This window comes from Anomaloglossus baeobatrachus, chromosome 3 (genome assembly GCF_048569485.1).
Source record: "Anomaloglossus baeobatrachus isolate aAnoBae1 chromosome 3, aAnoBae1.hap1, whole genome shotgun sequence".
Lineage (NCBI taxonomy): Eukaryota > Metazoa > Chordata > Amphibia > Anura > Aromobatidae > Anomaloglossus > Anomaloglossus baeobatrachus.
Window position 1 is genome coordinate 246,979,120 of NC_134355.1, and position 19,378 is coordinate 246,998,497.

At 53.7% G+C, this 19,378-nt stretch overlaps 1 protein-coding gene across 1 annotated transcript in view; it reads left to right on the forward strand.

Annotated features, from left to right (window-relative positions):
- The first annotated feature begins 2,404 nt into the window (after positions 1-2,404).
- Positions 2,405-19,378, forward strand: part of AGPAT4 (1-acylglycerol-3-phosphate O-acyltransferase 4) — a 342,565-nt gene continuing 325,591 nt past the window's right edge. The window contains exon 1 of the mRNA XM_075338227.1: positions 2,405-2,521. The gene's annotated coding sequence lies outside the window, so the exon portion shown is untranslated. The remainder of the gene's footprint in view (positions 2,522-19,378) is intronic.

Here is a 19,378-nt window from a genome sequence, read left to right on the forward strand (position 1 = left end):
CAACCGGTTCTTTTAATCAAGGCTGAATCAGGTGACTTTTTCACGGTATCATTTACTTATCATCTTCACAAAACTTTCAAACTTTAAAACAGTACTTTCTTAACACACAATGTGGTCCCAACGGGGGACAACTGCAATGGGACTCCGCTGACTTTGGAGCGGCTACCACCGCAGGGGGTCGGCCCACTCGGGGACCGGTCGGTACAGCTGGTTTTCCTTCCACAGGCAGCTCAGTCCAGAACTGCTGACGGTCGTTAAGAACGGTGGCGGGGGCAGCGTGGTTGGAACCCCCTCCTCCATCAGCGACATTCTCTCTGGACCTCCGGCTGCGGTGCCGGCCCCCGGCTCCCATGCAATCAGGGCTGGTTCTGGGGTTTGGGTGGACTGGTCGTGACGCGGCACGGCCGCAGCGGCCCCTTGCTCACGGGCCCCCACTACGGCAACCATCCTGCGCATCTCTGCCTTCCAGTCCAGCAGCTGCTGCAGGCTCTGCGCCCTCACCTTCAAGCAGAACCGGCCCAGCTCCCGCTCCAGCCACGCAGCGGTCCCGGCGGGGAGCTCACCCGGGCCGCAGTCTTCGAAGGCTACTCCTCCTCGGTTCCCCCAGAGCTTGGGTGCTCCAGTAGCGGTACTCCCGTGCTCCACTTTGAGGACGCCGCCATCTCCGCATTGGCTTTTCGGCAGCCTCGGCTACACGCGGCCGGCCGCCATTCGTCCCCCTTAGTCTCTTTCCGGCTCCTCCTCTATTGGGGCGGGGTTTTGGCCTTCACGCCTCTACTACTCGAGGAGACGCTCGAGCGGGAACTCTTCGCACCAAAGATGGCGGCTTCGGCAAATTTTCAGCCGGACACCTCCGGCAATAACAAGGCGCACCTCTACTCAATGGCAGAGTGGTAAGATCCTGTTCGTGACGCCAAGTTGTCGCGGGCGGAGGAGGGGACGCTGCGCTCTCCCACTGCTCGGGTTCGGCCGCTGCTGCTGCGGCTGCCGCTGCTCGGTGGTGGCTCGAGCGGTGGGCCGGATCCCGGGGACTCGAGCGGTGTTCCTCACCCGTGAGTGAAAAGGGGATTTGATTGTGGGGATTTATTGTCCGTGATGCCACCCACGGTTGTGGTGATAATGGTGACACCACCGCTGCTCTGGACGGGGATCCCGGGAGCGGTGACAGGGAGCAGCTTTGTTGTTAGTTCTCCCCTCCATGGGTAGGGGGTTGGTTGTCCCGGGGCCCGGTGATGGGGTAGGGGCAGATGGCAGGCGGGTTATGGGGCCTGGCGAGGTGCAGGGTCACAGGGACAGCGCTGTGCGGCACGGCACGGTGGTACTCACTCAGCCCAATGATGAAGACACAGTTCTCGGTAAAACACTCGGCTGGATGGACGGGTCCCACAGACGACTGCGGTGTTGTTTCTCCCGACAGGTTAATGGGGACTGCCTTTCCCTGCAACTACATACGGTTGATGGTTCCGATGGGTTCCCACCGGTAACCCGCTCCCCAGCTTGGATATGGGCTGGAGGAGCCCTTCTTTGCCCGCAGGCTCTGGCCCTGAGAAACGGTTGCCTTGGCGGTGGCGGTGTCTGCCTCTGTTGGTTGGACTGTTGCCTTCTGTCGGGACTTGACTGTTTGGAAACCCAGGAGGTCCCCTTCACTAACGGATGCGGCAAATTCACGGCGACTCCTAGCCTTGCCGGGGTCCGAAAAGCCCCTGCCAGATGGTGCTGGCTTCTCTTTGTGTACCGGTCCGGTACCGCCGGGCCACCGCCCGTCCACGGTCCTTACGGTAGACTCCAATCGGCCACTCCTGCAGACGGTCACCACCGTCTGCCAACCTTGCTGATCTGTCCGGGACACACCCCCGGACCAACTTCAGGCTGCTCTTTTACCACTTTCCTCCTTCTACTTCAACCTCCACAACTAATCTGCCTGTTTTTCCCGCCTCCAGGACTGTGAACTCCTCGGTGGGCGGGACCAACCGCCTGGCCCACCCCCTGGTGTGATCATCAGCCCCTGGAGGAAGGCAACAAGGGTTTTGTGTCTGACTTCGGTGTGCCTGCTGGGAGTGTGGGGTGTGTGGATGTTGTGCTCTGTGGCCCCTGGCTTGTCCAGGGCGCCACAGAAATGTCTGTGATTTTGCATTAAAACCAAGTATCATAAGAAAAAGTGGAAACAGAAGCATTGTGCATTGGGATGAGTAAAAGGTGAATAATCACAGTAACAACACTAATTAGTTCAGGATCACAGGATAACGAATGCGCCCTCTAATAAAACAGGTGTGATCGGGGACATTCATGAGATACGTAGTCAGCAATTGTAGCTTTAAAAGGGAGTGACATGAGGTGGGGAGACATCAGACGAGGACCATTCTTGCTTTTTTTGTTAATACCACCCCGTGGGCGGGCTCCGGCTTTCTTCTCTGCCTTGGCTCATATACAAGAGATCATTGGAGAGTAGTTCTAGTAATTGGGGTCTTCTCTGCCCCTTACTCTGCCCTCAGTGCTTATGTCCAGCTCTGGAATATATGAGGTATGTGCTCCATTCTTTAGCTGTCATCTGGATTTCTCACTGAAAGCTGATATTTCCATCTGTTGACTGTGCAGTTGATGAAGGGCTGCTGACTGAGCTGGGAGACATCACCCTGTTACACATTGCATGCTGTGAGGAGGACAGGGGTCCTCTCCAGGGGTGACATTCTGAAGACCAGGGGCATCACTTCTGCGCACGCCCTTCCTCAGCTTCTTCTCCAGATACTTTGTGTGAATAGTGGGGAAGTTTCTGGTAACCTGCTAGACCTGGAGCTCAGTCAGGGGGGCCCTTGTGTGTGTAAGGCGAGGTCTGAGGAGGTTGCAGGCATCTGGATTTATTTCTCCAGCATGTTGATGTGTTTATAATGCTCTCCTGCAATCGAGCCAGTCTTTGTGCTGAGCAGCATCATCCTTTCCCCATCATCTCCATGGTTACCAGGGAAAATGTCATGGGTATCTAGCCCTAGAATGACATGTAATAGGGAGGGACAATATGGAGGAGACTGTTGCTCTTATGTGCCTGTGGTATTCTGTAGGGACGTGCAGCCGTTGCTATATTTACAATGCTTCTATTGTGCCATGCAGCACATGGCGGGGTACTATGTGAATATATAAAGCTGACTGTTTTGTGTGTAGGAGCTAGAGATGTGGTAAATAATACAGACTGCACTGCCAAGTGCTAGGTTGGCTCTGTGAAGCACGCTTGATAGTGAACTGAGTAAGCATGATGTGTAATGAAAGGATAGTACTGGAGATGTAACACCTCTGTATCACACCCGCTATGTCAGCGCTCCCAAGCTGCCCCTACAGTCAGTCCCCCCTTGTGCTCGACCATGTAGAGGCAAAACCAGGAGCAATATATAGAGAAAACTATTAATTAGAGATTTGCTCCTAAGAACTTCTTCCATGTATATTTTTTTCATTACACCTGTGTATATGTGCATTTAATGTAATTTCAGTGTATTAATATACGCACCTGCCGCTGCTCTCGCCAATGTCCAGCACAGTTATTTTCTGTGATATCACCCCTCTCCAGATTCTCCGGGTTACACTGAGATCTGCGTCACCCGGAAGTGACTGTTACAATGGAAGTCAATGGAGCGTCAGAACAACACTAAGGCCTCTTTCACACATCCGTGTCTCCGGTACGTGTTTGGTCCGTTTCCTCACATACCGGAGACACGGGCACACTTTGTTCCATTAAAATCAATGGGTCTGCACTCACATGCGTGTTCTGCCATGGACCGTGTGTACGTGTGGAACATATGTATCGCCCCGCGCTCGGCTACCTGCCGAGCCGCTCGGATCTGGGCTCGTCGGTGGGTGGCTCGAGCTCTTCCTGGACCCGGGTGTCACGTCACTCTGAAGGGATGCTGGAGCTACGTGAGGGGCGGTGTTCGGTGGGGAGGTCCACGGCCGAGGCTGTTTTTGGGGGAATTAAGTTTGTGACGCCACGCACGAATTGTGGTGAATGGATGGACACCACCGCTGCCGTTGATTAGGCTCCCGGGGACGGTGTTGTGCAGCTTGGTGTTGACCCCTCCGTGGGTAGGGGGTCATGGTCCCGGGGGCCCGAGGGTGCTGAGGCGGGGGAGTTGCGTGCTAGCGTGTCGGTGCGGTGTAGTGCGGTGCACGGCCCGAGGGCACTGTTGTACTCACTATTACAGATACACTGGAGTCTCTGGTAAACCAAACAAGATGGTGGACGGTGCCCGCAGCCGGCTGCGCTTCTCCCCTTTTTCAGGTTGGTGGTTTCCGCCTTTCTCCTGCACCTCACTTTTAGAAGAATGGAGACTCCTATGCCTGAGCAACGGTAGTCCGCTCTCCGGCTTTGTGTGTGCCATCAAAGCCCGTTTGCCCGCAGACGCTGGCCCGTGGAATCTCGATGCCTGGGCGGTGGCTTTCTATCCCTCTGGTTGGGCTGTTGTCTTCAGTCGGGTCTTGGGTGGGAAAGGACCTAAAGTCCAGACCCCAATCAGTGAATTCAACTCGGTCCAGTGGCTTCTGGGCCTTGTACTGGGTCTGAGTACCCCTCCTGGTGCTCCGGTTTCCAATTGGTTCCCCGGTTCGGTACCGGCGGGCCACTACCCAGTCCCTGTCCCTTACGGTTCCACCGGCTGTAATCCCAGCTCCTGCAGGCGGCCACCACTGTCTGCCTCCTGGCCACAGGGTATCCGGGCTCCGACCCAGATCCCTGACAGACGTCTACGCTGTGCTAAAACTCTCCTCCACTCCTGTCACAGATCTCTCTGTTTTTCTCGCCTCAGGCTCTCCGAACTCCTCGGTGGGCGTGGCCAACCGCCTGGCTCGCCCCCCCCCCCCGGATGTGAACGTCAAGTCCTGAGAGGAGTGACTCAGGGTTTTAAGGTTGGCTGCTGTTACCTTTTTAGGGGAAGGTGTTTGTGTAAGGGCCTACCCGTGACTACCTGGCTAGTCCAGGGCGTCACACATACGTGTATCCGTGTGCTCCACATGTAGACATGTCCATTTTTCTCCAGCATCACGGGTGTCACACGGCCCGCATACGTGCCACACGGAGGTGTTCCGTGTGACACGCACCGGAGAAAACACACGTGTCTGAGAAAAAAATAACAAATCTTTACTCACCTTCTCCAGCCCTGCTGTCTCTGCCGCTGCTGTCACTTGCTTCTGACCGCCGCTCATTATGCTCATTGCATATTCACTTCACTGCGGCTGGAAGCAGGAGCAGCGGGGAGTCGGCAGGATTGGAGACCGAAGATCAGCACCACGGACAGCAACGCCAGGATCAGGTGAGCAGAAAGTTCCCATTCTCCGTGTGTTATCACGGATAACACACGGAGAACACACGTGTGCCATAAACACGGCTCACGGAGGGCAAAACGCACCTTTGACACATCCGTGAAAAACGTGCGTGATTTTCACGGACGTGTGAAAGAGGCCTTACATTGTAAAAGAGATTTCCGGCTCAGGAATAAAGTATACAGTGAGCCAGCTAGTCGCCATCGCGATTATGTCACTCAGAAGTGAAACAGAATCGGAACGACCCGAGACAACGCATCACTAAAACCATGGTGTCCATATCCAAGACTATGCTGGCACGGGTCTGGAAAGAATTGGACTACTGTCTAGACATCTGCTGTGTCACCTATAAAAATCCCTTTTAACATTTGCATAGATAAAATTTGGACAGTTTTTTTTATGCTTGCTTATATAGAGCCATGATTTTCCATAGCACTTTACAGACATTATCATCTCTGTCCCCATTGAGGCTCACAAGCTAAATTACCTATGTGCTTTTTTTGTGGGACTAAGCCCACACAAGAGCCAAGGATGCTACTGTTGGAAGGTTACAGTGTTCACCACTGAGCCACTGCGCTGTCACCTGATTTATTTTTCTAGTTAATATATTTGTGTTATGTTCTCATGGCTATGAATAGGCCATCATTTTGCACCATCCTTTTTTAATGACCCAGTATTTATGCTGTATAAAATATGATTATATTTTTCTCCATATGGGTATACACAATCACTTTTACATCTATATATATAATTGCCTTATTCTGTCTGTCTGTCTGTCTGTCTGTCTGTCTTGCTCCAAAATTCTGTCGCTACCGCAACAAGCTTCTGATTGGCCACTCGCCTTGCCTCGGCTCCGCCCCCCGCACGGATTGGCCGCTCGCCCAGGCTCCGCCCCCACACGGATTGGCCTCTCGCCCCGGCCCCCTGCACGCATTGGCAACTCGGCCACGCCCCGCCCCCCTCACGCATTGCATGCCCGCCCTCGCCCCGCCCCCCGCATGCATTCCCCGAACCGCACGGAGCCCCGACTCCCAGGTGAGTGCTGTACCCCCGGGAGCCCACACCAGCGTACGCCAGCAACCCAGCCGACACATACCCTCGCATTGCTGGGGTTGCCGGCGTACGCTGGTGTGGGCTCCCGTGCGTGCGGGGTACGCTGGTTACCATGGTACACATCGGGTAATATTGTGTAGCATGGTTACCAGCGTACACTGGCTCCCGGTACACATGTGCAGAAGAGAGAAGACAGAAGAAAGAAGACTCCCGATCATACTCACCAGAAGCAGACCAGGAGCAGGTGAGCGCATCAAGGTCCTGCAGCGGCGGAACACACACACACGCACACACATAAGAACAGACACACACACACACACATCAGATCACACTCACTCTCACACACATCTCACACACATATCAGATCACATCCACACACTCACAACATCCAGTGATATCGCTTGCTTCTCGGCGGCGATACTGTGCGTGCAGTGACCTTCCAGGACCTGCCGGAGGATCACATGGCCGGAAGCATGTGGTATCTCCGGATGTTGTGAGTGTGTGAGCGCGTATGTGCAATATCGTCAATGTGTGTGTGCGTGTATGCGATCGGATGTGTGAGTGTATGCGATCGGATGTGTGCGTGTATGCGATCGGATGTGTGCGTGTCGGCAGAAGGCAGAGGAGCACGGCGTGCAGCACAGCTGCTGGGACCGCCCACCGGAGGGCACAGGCAGAAGTGGGGTGTGAGTATATGCGATCAGATGTGTGCGTGTATACTGTCAGATGTGTGACTGTGGAGCATGATGGGGGGTGCGCAGCATGGGGGGTGGAGCACGATGGGGGGTGCGCAGCATGGGGGATGGAGCGAGAAGGAGAGTGCGCAGCATGGGGGATGGAGCACGATGGGGAGTGCGCAGCATGGGGGATGGAGCACGATGGGGAGTGCGCAGCATGGGGGATGGAGCACGATGGGGGGTGCGCAGCATGGGGGATGGAGCACGATGGGGAGTGCGCAGCATGGGGGATGGAGCACTATGGGGGTGCGCAGCATGGGGGATGGAGCATAATGGGGGGTGCGCAGCATGGGGGATGGAGCACGATGGGGGTGCGCAGCATGGGGGATGGAGCACGATGGGGAGTGTGCAGCATGGGGGATGGAGCATGATGGGGAGTGCGCAGTATGGGGGATGGAGCACGATGGGGGGTGCGCAGCATGGGGGATAGAGCACGATGGGGGGTACGCAGCATTGGGGATGGAGCACGATGGGGATGCGCAGCATGGGGGATGGAGCACGATGTGGATGCGCAGCATGGGGGATGGAGCACGATGGGGTGTGCGCAGCATGGGGGATGGAGCACGATGGGGATGCGCAGCATGGGGGATGGAGCACGATGGGGGGTGCGCAGCATGGGGGATAGAGCACGATGGGGTGCACACCTCCCCCAAAACACACACACACTGCTACACGCGCACCGCACAACACACCACACACACACTGGGAACCACAAACACTGCCCTAAACAGACACCCACACACACAGACAACGCCGCACACACACAACACCCAACACACAAACACCGCAGCATACACAAATATATGCACATACCGCGCAACACACACACATTGCACAAAACATACCTCCCCCAAAACACACACACGCACCCCACACCCACACAAACCGCGCAACACACACAGCACACACACAGACAACACTGCAGACACACAGCGCTCCACAAACAACGCAACACACACACAGCGCTCCACACAAACAACACCGCTCTCACACACCCCCACCCAGACAACACCCAGAACATTTACAGCCCCTACACAAACACTGGCAACTACACACAACATCATCTATATATAACAAAAATCATACATTAACTACACAATATATTCTAGAATACCCGATGCGTTAGAATCGGGCCACCTTCTAGTATATATATAATTACCTTATTCTGTCTGTCTGTCTGTCTGTCTGTCTGTCTTGCTCCAAAATTGTGTCCTTACGGTGACACAAAGCTGATTGGCCACTGGGCTCGCCATGGCCTCGCCCCCCCGCACGGATTGGCCGCTCGCCTCGCCTCGGGTCCGCCCCTCGCACGGATTGGCCACTCGCCCAGGCTCCGCCCCCCACACGGAATGGCTTCTCGCCCCGAGGTGAGCGCATCAAGGTCCTGCAGCGGCGGAACACACACACACGCACACACATAAGAACAGACACGCAGACTCACACACTTTCACTCACACTCAGACTCACACACTTTCACTCACACTCAGACTCACACACTTTCACACACACTCAGACTCACACACTTTCACACACACTCAGACTCACACACTTTCACTCACACTCAGACTCACACACTTTCACTCACACTCAGACTCACACACTTTCACACACACTCAGACTCACACACTTTCACACACACTCAGACTCACACACTTTCACACACACTCAGACTCACACACTTTCACACACACTCAGACTCACACACTTTCACACACACTCAGACTCACACAATTTCACACACACTCAGACTCACACACACTCACACACTCAGACTCACACTCAGACTCACACACTCAGACTCACACACTCAGACTCACACACTCAGACTCAGACTCACACTCAGACTCACACTCACACTCAGACTCACACTCAGACTCACACTCACACTCAGACTCACACTCAGATGCACACTGAGACTCACACTCAGACTCACACTCAGAGTCACACTCAGACTCAGACTCACACTCAGACTCAGACGCACACGCACACTCAGACTCACACTCAGACTCACACTCAGACTCAGACTCACACTCAGACGCACACGCACACTCAGACTCACACTCAGACTCACACTCACACTCAGACTCACACTCAGACTCACACGCACACTCACACGCAGACTCACACGCAGACTCACACGCAGACTCACACGCACATGCACACTCACATGCACACTCACATGCACACTCACATGCACACTCACACTCAGACTCACACGCACACTCACACTCAGACTCAGTAAGACTCACACTCAGACTCACACTCAGACTCACACACACACTCACACTCAGACTCACACGCACACTCACACTCAGACTCACACGCACACTCACACTCAGACTCACACGCACACTCACACTCAGACTCACAAGCAAACTCACACTCAGACTCACACTCAGACTCACACTCAGACTCACACACACTCACACTCAGACTCACACTCAGACTCACACTCAGACTCACACTCAGACTCACATGCACACTCACACACACACTCAGATTCAGTCAGACTCACACTCAGACTCACACTCAGACTCACACGCACACTCACACGCACACTCACACGCACACTCACACTCAGACTCACACACACTCACACTCAGACTCAGTCAGACTCACACTCAGACTCACACGCACACTCACACGCACACTCAGACTCAGACTCACACGCACACTCACACGCACACTCACACACAGACTCACACTCACTCACACTCAGACTCACACTCAGACTCACACGCACACTCACACGCACACTCACACTCACACGCACACTCACACGCACACTCACACGCACACTCAGACGCACACTCAGACTCACACGCACACTGACACGCACACTCACACGCACACTCACACTCAGATTCACACACACTCACACTCAGACTCAGTCAGACTCACACTCAGACTCACACTCAGACTCACACGCACACTCACACGCACACTCAGACTCAGACTCACACGCACACTCACACGCACACTCACACACAGACTCACACTCAGACTCACACTCAGACTCACACGCACACTCACACGCACACTCACACGCAGACTCAGACTCACACTCAGACTCACACGCACACTCACACTCACACGCACACTCACACTCAGACTCACATGCACACTCACACGCACACTCAGACTCAGACTCACACGCACACTCACACGCACACTCACACTCAGACTCACATTCAGACTCACACTCAGACTCACACTCAGACTCACACGCACACTCACACGCACACTCACACTCAGACTCACATGCACACTCACACGCACACTCAGACTCACACTCACACGCACACTCAGACTCACACGCACACTCACACGCACACTCACACGCACACTCACACTCAGACTCACACGCACACTCAGACTCACATTCAGACTCACACTCAGACTCACACGCATACTCAGACTCACACACACACTCAGACTCACACGCACACTCAGACTCACACTCAGACTCACACGCACATTCACACGCACACTCACACGCACACTCAGACTCACACTCAGACTCACACTCACACTCAGACTCACACTCAGACTCACACGCACACTCACACGCAGACTCACACGCAGACTCACACGCAGACTCACACGCACATGCACACTCACATGCACACTCACATGCACACTCACACTCAGACTCACACGCACACTCACACTCAGACTCAGTCAGACTCACACTCAGACTCACACTCAGACTCACACGCACACTCACACTCAGACTCACACGCACACTCACACTCAGACTCACACGCACACTCACACTCAGACTGACAAGCAAACTCACACTCAGACTCACACGCAGACTCACACTCAGACTCACACGCACACTCACACGCACACTCACACGCACACTCACACTCAGACTCACACACACTCACACTCAGACTCAGTCAGACTCACACTCAGACTCACACTCAGACTCACACTCAGACTCACATGCACACACACACACACACTCACACTCAGACTCACACACACTCACACTCAGACTCAGTCAGACTCACACTCAGACTCACATTCAGACTCACACGCACACTCACACGCACACTCACACGCACACTCACACACACTCACACTCAGACTCAGTCAGACTCACACTCAGACTCACACTCAGACTCACACGCACACTCACACGCACACTCAGACTCACACGCACACTCACACACAGACTCACACTCACTCACACTCAGACTCACACTCAGACTCACACGCACACTCACACGCACACTCACACGCACACTCACACGCACACTCAGACGCACACTCACACGCACACTCACACGCACACTCACACGCACACGCACACTCACACGCACACTCACACGCACACTCAGACTCAAACTCAGACTCACACTCAGACTCACACTCAGACTCACACGCACACTCAGACTCACACACACACTCACACGCACACTCAGACTCACACTCAGACTCACACTCAGACTCACACGCACACTCAGACTCAGACTCACACGCACACTCAGACTCACACTTAGACTCACACTCAGACTCACATGCACACTCACACGCACACTCACACACACACCCACACGCACACTCACATGCACACTCAGACTCACATGCACATTCACACGCACACTCAGACTCACACGCACACTCACACGCACACTCAGACTCACACGCACACTCACACCCACATGCAGACTCACACTCAGACTCACACTCAGACTCACACGCACACTCACACGCACACTCACACTCAGACTCACATGCACACTCAGACTCAGACTCACACTCACACGCACACTCACACGCACACTCACACGCACACTCACACGCACACTCACACGCACACTCAGACTCACATGCACACTCACACGCACACTCAGACTCACCTTCACACGCACACTCAGACTCACACGCACACTCACACGCACACTCACACGCACACTCAGACTCACACGCACACTCAGACTCACATTCAGACTCAGACTCACACGCACACTCACACGCACACTCACACGCACACTCACACGCACACGCACACTCAGACTCACATTCAGACTCACACTCAGACTCACACTCACACTCAGACTCACATTCAGACTCACACGCACACTCAGACTCACACACACACTCACACTCAGACTCACACGCACACTCAGACTCACTTGCACACTCAGACTCAGACTCACACGCACACTCAGACTCACACTTAGACTCACACTCAGACTCACATGCACACTCACACGCACACTCACACACACACCCACACGCACACTCACATGCACACTCAGACTCACACGCACACTCACACTCAGACTCACACGCACACTCACACTCAGACTCACACGCACACTCACACTCAGACTCACAAGCAAACTCACACTCAGACTCACACTCAGACTCACACTCAGACTCACACACACTCACACTCAGACTCAGTCAGACTCACACTCAGACTCACACTCAGACTCACACTCAGACTCACATGCACACACACACTCACACTCAGATTCAGTCAGACTCACACTCAGACTCACACTCAGACTCACACGCACACTCACACGCACACTCACACTCAGACTCACACACACTCAGACTCAGTCAGACTCACACTCAGACTCACACGCACACTCACACGCACACTCAGACTCAGACTCACATGCACACTCACACGCACACTCACACACAGACTCACACTCACTCACACTCAGACTCACACTCAGACTCACACGCACACTCACACGCACACTCACACGCACACTCACACGCACACTCACACGCACACTCAGACGCACACTCAGACTCACACGCACACTGACACGCACACGCACACTCACACTCAGATTCACACACACTCACACTCAGACTCAGTCAGACTCACACTCAGACTCACACTCAGACTCACACGCACACTCACACGCACACTCAGACTCAGACTCACACGCACACTCACACGCACACTCACACACAGACTCACACTCAGACTCACACTCAGACTCACACGCACACTCACACGCACACTCACACGCAGACTCAGACTCACACTCAGACTCACACGCACACTCACACTCACACGCACACTCACACTCAGACTCACATGCACACTCACACGCACACTCAGACTCAGACTCACACGCACACTCACACGCACACTCACACTCAGACTCACATTCAGACTCACACTCAGACTCACACTCAGACTCACACGCACACTCACACGCACACTCACACTCAGACTCACATGCACACTCACACGCACACTCAGACTCACACTCACACGCACACTCAGACTCACACGCACACTCACACGCACACTCACACGCACACTCACACTCAGACTCACACTCAGACTCACACTCAGACTCACACTCAGACTCACACGCATACTCAGACTCACACACACACTCACACTCAGACTCACACGCACACTCAGACTCACACTCAGACTCACACGCACATTCACACGCACACTCACACGCACACTCAGACTCACACTCAGACTCACACTCACACTCAGACTCACACTCAGACTCACACGCACACTCACACGCAGACTCACACGCAGACTCACACGCACACTCACACGCAGACTCACACGCAGACTCACACGCAGACTCACACGCACATGCACACTCACATGCACACTCACATGCACACTCACACTCAGACTCACACGCACACTCACACTCAGACTCAGTCAGACTCACACTCAGACTCACACTCAGACTCACACGCACACTCACACTCAGACTCACACGCACACTCACACTCAGACTCACACGCACACTCACACTCAGACTGACAAGCAAACTCACACTCAGACTCACACGCAGACTCACACTCAGACTCACACGCACACTCACACGCACACTCACACGCACACTCACACTCAGACTCACACACACTCACACTCAGACTCAGTCAGACTCACACTCAGACTCACACTCAGACTCACACTCAGACTCACATGCACACACACACACACTCACACTCAGACTCACACACACTCACACTCAGACTCAGTCAGACTCACACTCAGACTCACATTCAGACTCACACGCACACTCACACGCACACTCACACGCACACTCACACTCAGACTCACACACACTCACACTCAGACTCAGTCAGACTCACACTCAGACTCACACTCAGACTCACACGCACACTCACACGCACACTCAGACTCACACGCACACTCACACACAGACTCACACTCACTCACACTCAGACTCACACTCAGACTCACACGCACACTCACACGCACACTCACACGCACACTCACACGCACACTCAGACGCACACTCACACTCACACGCACATTCACACGCACACTCACACGCACACTCACACGCACACGCACACTCACACGCACACTCACACGCACACTCAGACTCAAACTCAGACTCACACTCAGACTCACACGCACACTCAGACTCACACACACACTCACACGCACACTCAGACTCACACGCACACTCACACTCAGACTCACACGCACACTCAGACTCAGACTCACACGCACACTCAGACTCACACTTAGACTCACACTCAGACTCACATGCACACTCACACGCACACTCACACACACACCCACACGCACACTCACATGCACACTCAGACTCACATGCACATTCACACGCACACTCAGACTCACACGCACACTCACACGCACACTCAGACTCACACGCACACTCACACCCACATGCAGACTCACACTCAGACTCACACTCAGACTCACACGCACACTCACACGCACACTCACACTCAGACTCACATGCACACTCAGACTCAGACTCACACTCACACGCACACTCACACGCACACTCACACGCACACTCACACGCACACTCAGACTCACATGCACACTCACACGCACACTCAGACTCACCTTCACACGCACACTCAGACTCACACGCACACTCACACGCACACTCACACGCACACTCAGACTCACACGCACACTCAGACTCACATTCAGACTCACACTCAGACTCACACTCACACTCAGACTCACATTCAGACTCACACTCAGACTCACACGCACACTCAGACTCACACACACACTCACACTCAGACTCACACGCACACTCAGACTCACACTCAGACTCACACGCACATTCACACGCACACTCACACACACACTCACACGCACACTCAGACTCACACGCACACTCACACGCACACTCAGACTCACACGCACACTCACACGCACACTCAGACTCACACGCACACTCACACTCACACTCAGACTCACACGCACACTCACACGCACACTCACACACACACTCACACTCAGACTCACACTCAGACTCACACTCAGACTCACATGCACACTCACACTCAGACTCACACGCACACTCAGACTCACACGCACACTCAGAGTCACATGCACACTCACACTCAGACTCACACTCAGACTCACACGCACACTCAGACTCACACACACACTCACACGCACACTCACACGCACACTCACATTCACACTCACTCAGACTCACACGCACACTCACATTCACACTCACTCAGACTCACACGCACACTCACACGCACACTCACACTCACACTTTCACACTCACATCAGATCGCATCCACGTCCTGCAGCGGCGGATCACACACACCTCACACACACATCAGATCGCATCCACGTCCTGCAGCGGCGGAACACACACACCTCACACACACATAAGAACAGACACACACACACATCAGATCACACTCACTCTCACACACACCTCACACACACATCAGATCGCATCCACATACTCACAACATCCCGTGATATCGCTTGCTTCTCGGCGGCGATACTGTGCAGTGATCTTCCAGGACCTGCCGGAGGATCACATGGCCGGAAGCATGTGGTATCTCCAGATGTTGTGAGTGTGTCAGTGCGTATGTGCGATATCGTCAGTGTGTGTGTGTATGCGATCGGATGTGTGTGAGTGTGTGTGTGTGAGTGTATGTGATCGGATGTGTGTGAGTGTGTGTGAGTGTATGCGATCGGATGTGTGTGTGTGTGTGTGTGTGTATGAGTGTATGCGATCGGATCTGTGAGTGTCAGCAGAGGAGCACGGCGTGCAACACAGCTGCTGGGACCGCCCACCGGTGGGCACAGGGAGAAGTGGGGTGTGTGTGTGAGTGTATGCGATCAGATGTGTGCGTGTTTACTGTCTGATGTGTGACTGTGGAGCACGATGGGGAGTGCGAAGCATGGGGGATGGAGCACGATGGGGAGTGTGCAGCATGGGGGATGGAGCACAATAGGGGGTGCGCAGCATGGGGGATGGAGCACGATGGGGGGTGCGCAGCATGGGGGATGGAGCACGATGGGGAGTGCGCAGTATGGGTGATGGAGCACGTTTGGGAGTGCGCAGCATGGGGGATGGAGCACGATAGGGGGTGCGCAGCATGGGGGATGGATCACGATGGGGGATGCGCAGCATGGGGGATGGAGCACGATGGGGGGTGGACCACGATGGGGGGTGCACACCTCCCCCCAAAACACACACACACACACTGCCACACACGCACTGCACAACACACCACACACACACTGGGAACCACAAACAGCGCCCTACACAGAAACCCACACACACAGACAACGCCGCAGACACACAACACCCAACACACAAACACCGCGGCACACAAAAATATACGCACATACCGCACAACACACACATTGCACAAAACATACCTCCCCCCAAAACACACACACGCACACACCCACACTAACCGCGCAACACACATACACAACGATACAGACACACAGCGCTCCACAAATAACGACACACAACGCAACACACAAACAACACCGCTTTCACCCCCCGCTACACCCAGACAACACCCAGAACATGTACAGCCCCTACACAAACACTTGGTAACTACACACAACAACATCTATATATATATATAGATATATATATATATATATATATATATATATATATATATATATATATCTATATATATATATATCTATATATATATAGATATATATATATATATATAACAAAAATCATACATTAACTACGCAATACGTAAATTCTAGAATACCCGATGCGTAGAATCGGGCCACCTTCTAGTAATTATATAAGTATCTTTCCTTTTTAAAGCAGCACGCCAGAGTTTATTTTTTTTCCATCACTGGAGTATCTTTTAATCAAAGATCCCTGCACTTAAGCGGGCTTTACATGCTACGATATTGCTAGCAATTGCTAGCGATATCATACGCAAAAGCACCCGCCCTGTCGTGCATGCGATTTCGTGTGATCGCTGCCGCAGCGAACATTATCGCTACGGCAGCGTCACACGCACTTACCTGGTTGGCGGCGTCGCTGTGACTGCCGAACAATCCCTCCCTCAAGGGGATAAACGACCCCCCGCTGGAAAACCGTCAGGACTGCTTGGACTTGGGTCGGTAATCAGGATTGGGTTTTGAATGTCTTTGGCCCCTATCGGACCAGGAAGTAAACCCCCTTCTGCCTCGAAAAAACTGCCGATGGGAAGAGGAGGGCTTATTATGGGGCAAAAACCTGCGTTTTTCTTCAGGTAACCCCTTCTTTCTGTCAGAGGCTTTTTCCAGTATCTCATCTAATGCTGGCCCAAAAACCCGCAATCCTGAGAAGGGAATGGAACACAACTTTTGCTTAGACGCAAGGTCACCTGACCAAGATCTTAGCCAGAGGGACCTCCTGGCCGTGTTAGAGAGGACGCTGTTCTTGGCTGCGAATCTAACCGATTCGGCCGACGCATCAGCCAAGAAAGCAGTAGCATTCTTTAACAGTGGTAATGCCTCGATGATGCTTCCAGTAGGAGTACCTTGCCTAAGGTGGTCCTCCAAATCATTGAGCCAGAAGCCCATTGATCTGGCGACCAATGTGACCTCAATATTGGTCTTAATAGTAGAGGCGGATGCTTCCCAGGACTTTTTCAGCAATGCGTCAGCCTTGCGGTCCATTGCATCTTTAAGCCCCGAAGAATCCTGAAAAGGAATCGAGGTCTTTTTAGCAATCTTGACGATTGGTACATCTATCCTAGGCACCGTGTCCCAAAAGGCTACATCCTCAGGATCAAAGGGGAGACGAGATTTAAAGTCTCAAGGGATGAAGAGACCACGCTCAGTGTTCTCCCATTCCTCCAGAATCATCTCTTTCAGCTGGGAGTTAACCGGGAAAACCCTAGAGTGGCGAGACCGAAGTCCTGCAAACATTTTATCCTGCACCGATGCGACTTCCTCAGGCTCATCCACCTGCATAGTGCTCCTGACCATTTTAAGTAGCATATCCGAATCCCCGGAATTGAAGACATATCTCTTCCGGTCCATTGTGGGAGACCAAGAGCGGTCGCCGCCGTCCTCAGAGGATGAAAACGAGCGAGAGCCCTCCTCGTTGGAAGATAAGTCCAACTCCCATCGAGGCTTTTTACGTATCCCTTGGGAGGCGGAGGAAGAGGAGGTCAGGGAAGCCATGGAAGCCAGAACTTCCTCCCAAATCATGCCTCTCATCTGTGCCAGAAGGGATGGCTGCTCCTCAGTCACTATGGTGGAAATACAGGCCGGGCATAGGTCTTTAACATAGGAGTCTGCTAGTTTCACATGACAGACCAGGCAGCGCTGTGACTTAGAGGGCACCTTCAGGCCGACCTCTTTTGCGTCGGCACAGGTGAGATGTCCCTGCCCTAAAATAGACATAAGGGAGGATAAGGCCAGAGGACACATAGAGCTGACAAGCCGGCAAGGTAATCAGGTAGTGTCATACGTGGACCAGGGGAGACACCGGGGGGGCTTCAGGCCGGGTAATAACATCCATGGTGCAGAAAACAGCATAGAAATCACAGTTCACCCGGATCCCCCCTCTCTTTATACTATACCGTCTCCTCGGCGTCCATGGTCCAACCCTGCCGCTGCAGCGTTCAAATCTCCCGCGCACGCCGCCGCTCCCGGAAGTGACATGGACCCGGAAGGAGAATGACTGGCCGTGCGGCTGTTCGTATCCGGAACTCACCGCATGCTGTAGCAGGGGACCCATAGCTCCCGTGGTGGGAGATGCGGTCCAAGCTGGGAGCTCCTGCTCTTACCAGCGCAGCTGAGGGACCAGTGCATCGGTTTCATCCGCAGGAGGATCCGCTTGAACGGGGAACAAGAGGCCTGTGCCCCCCTCTCCCTGGATCCGGTAAGCCACGCGTCCTCTTGCATGCCCCTGTCCTGTGTAGGGACAGGAAAAACACTGAGTAGGTTGGGGATGGGAGGGGTTTTTAACCTCTTGCGTGTTTCCTGTCCCTATAGAGGATAGGGGAGCAACCTCCGG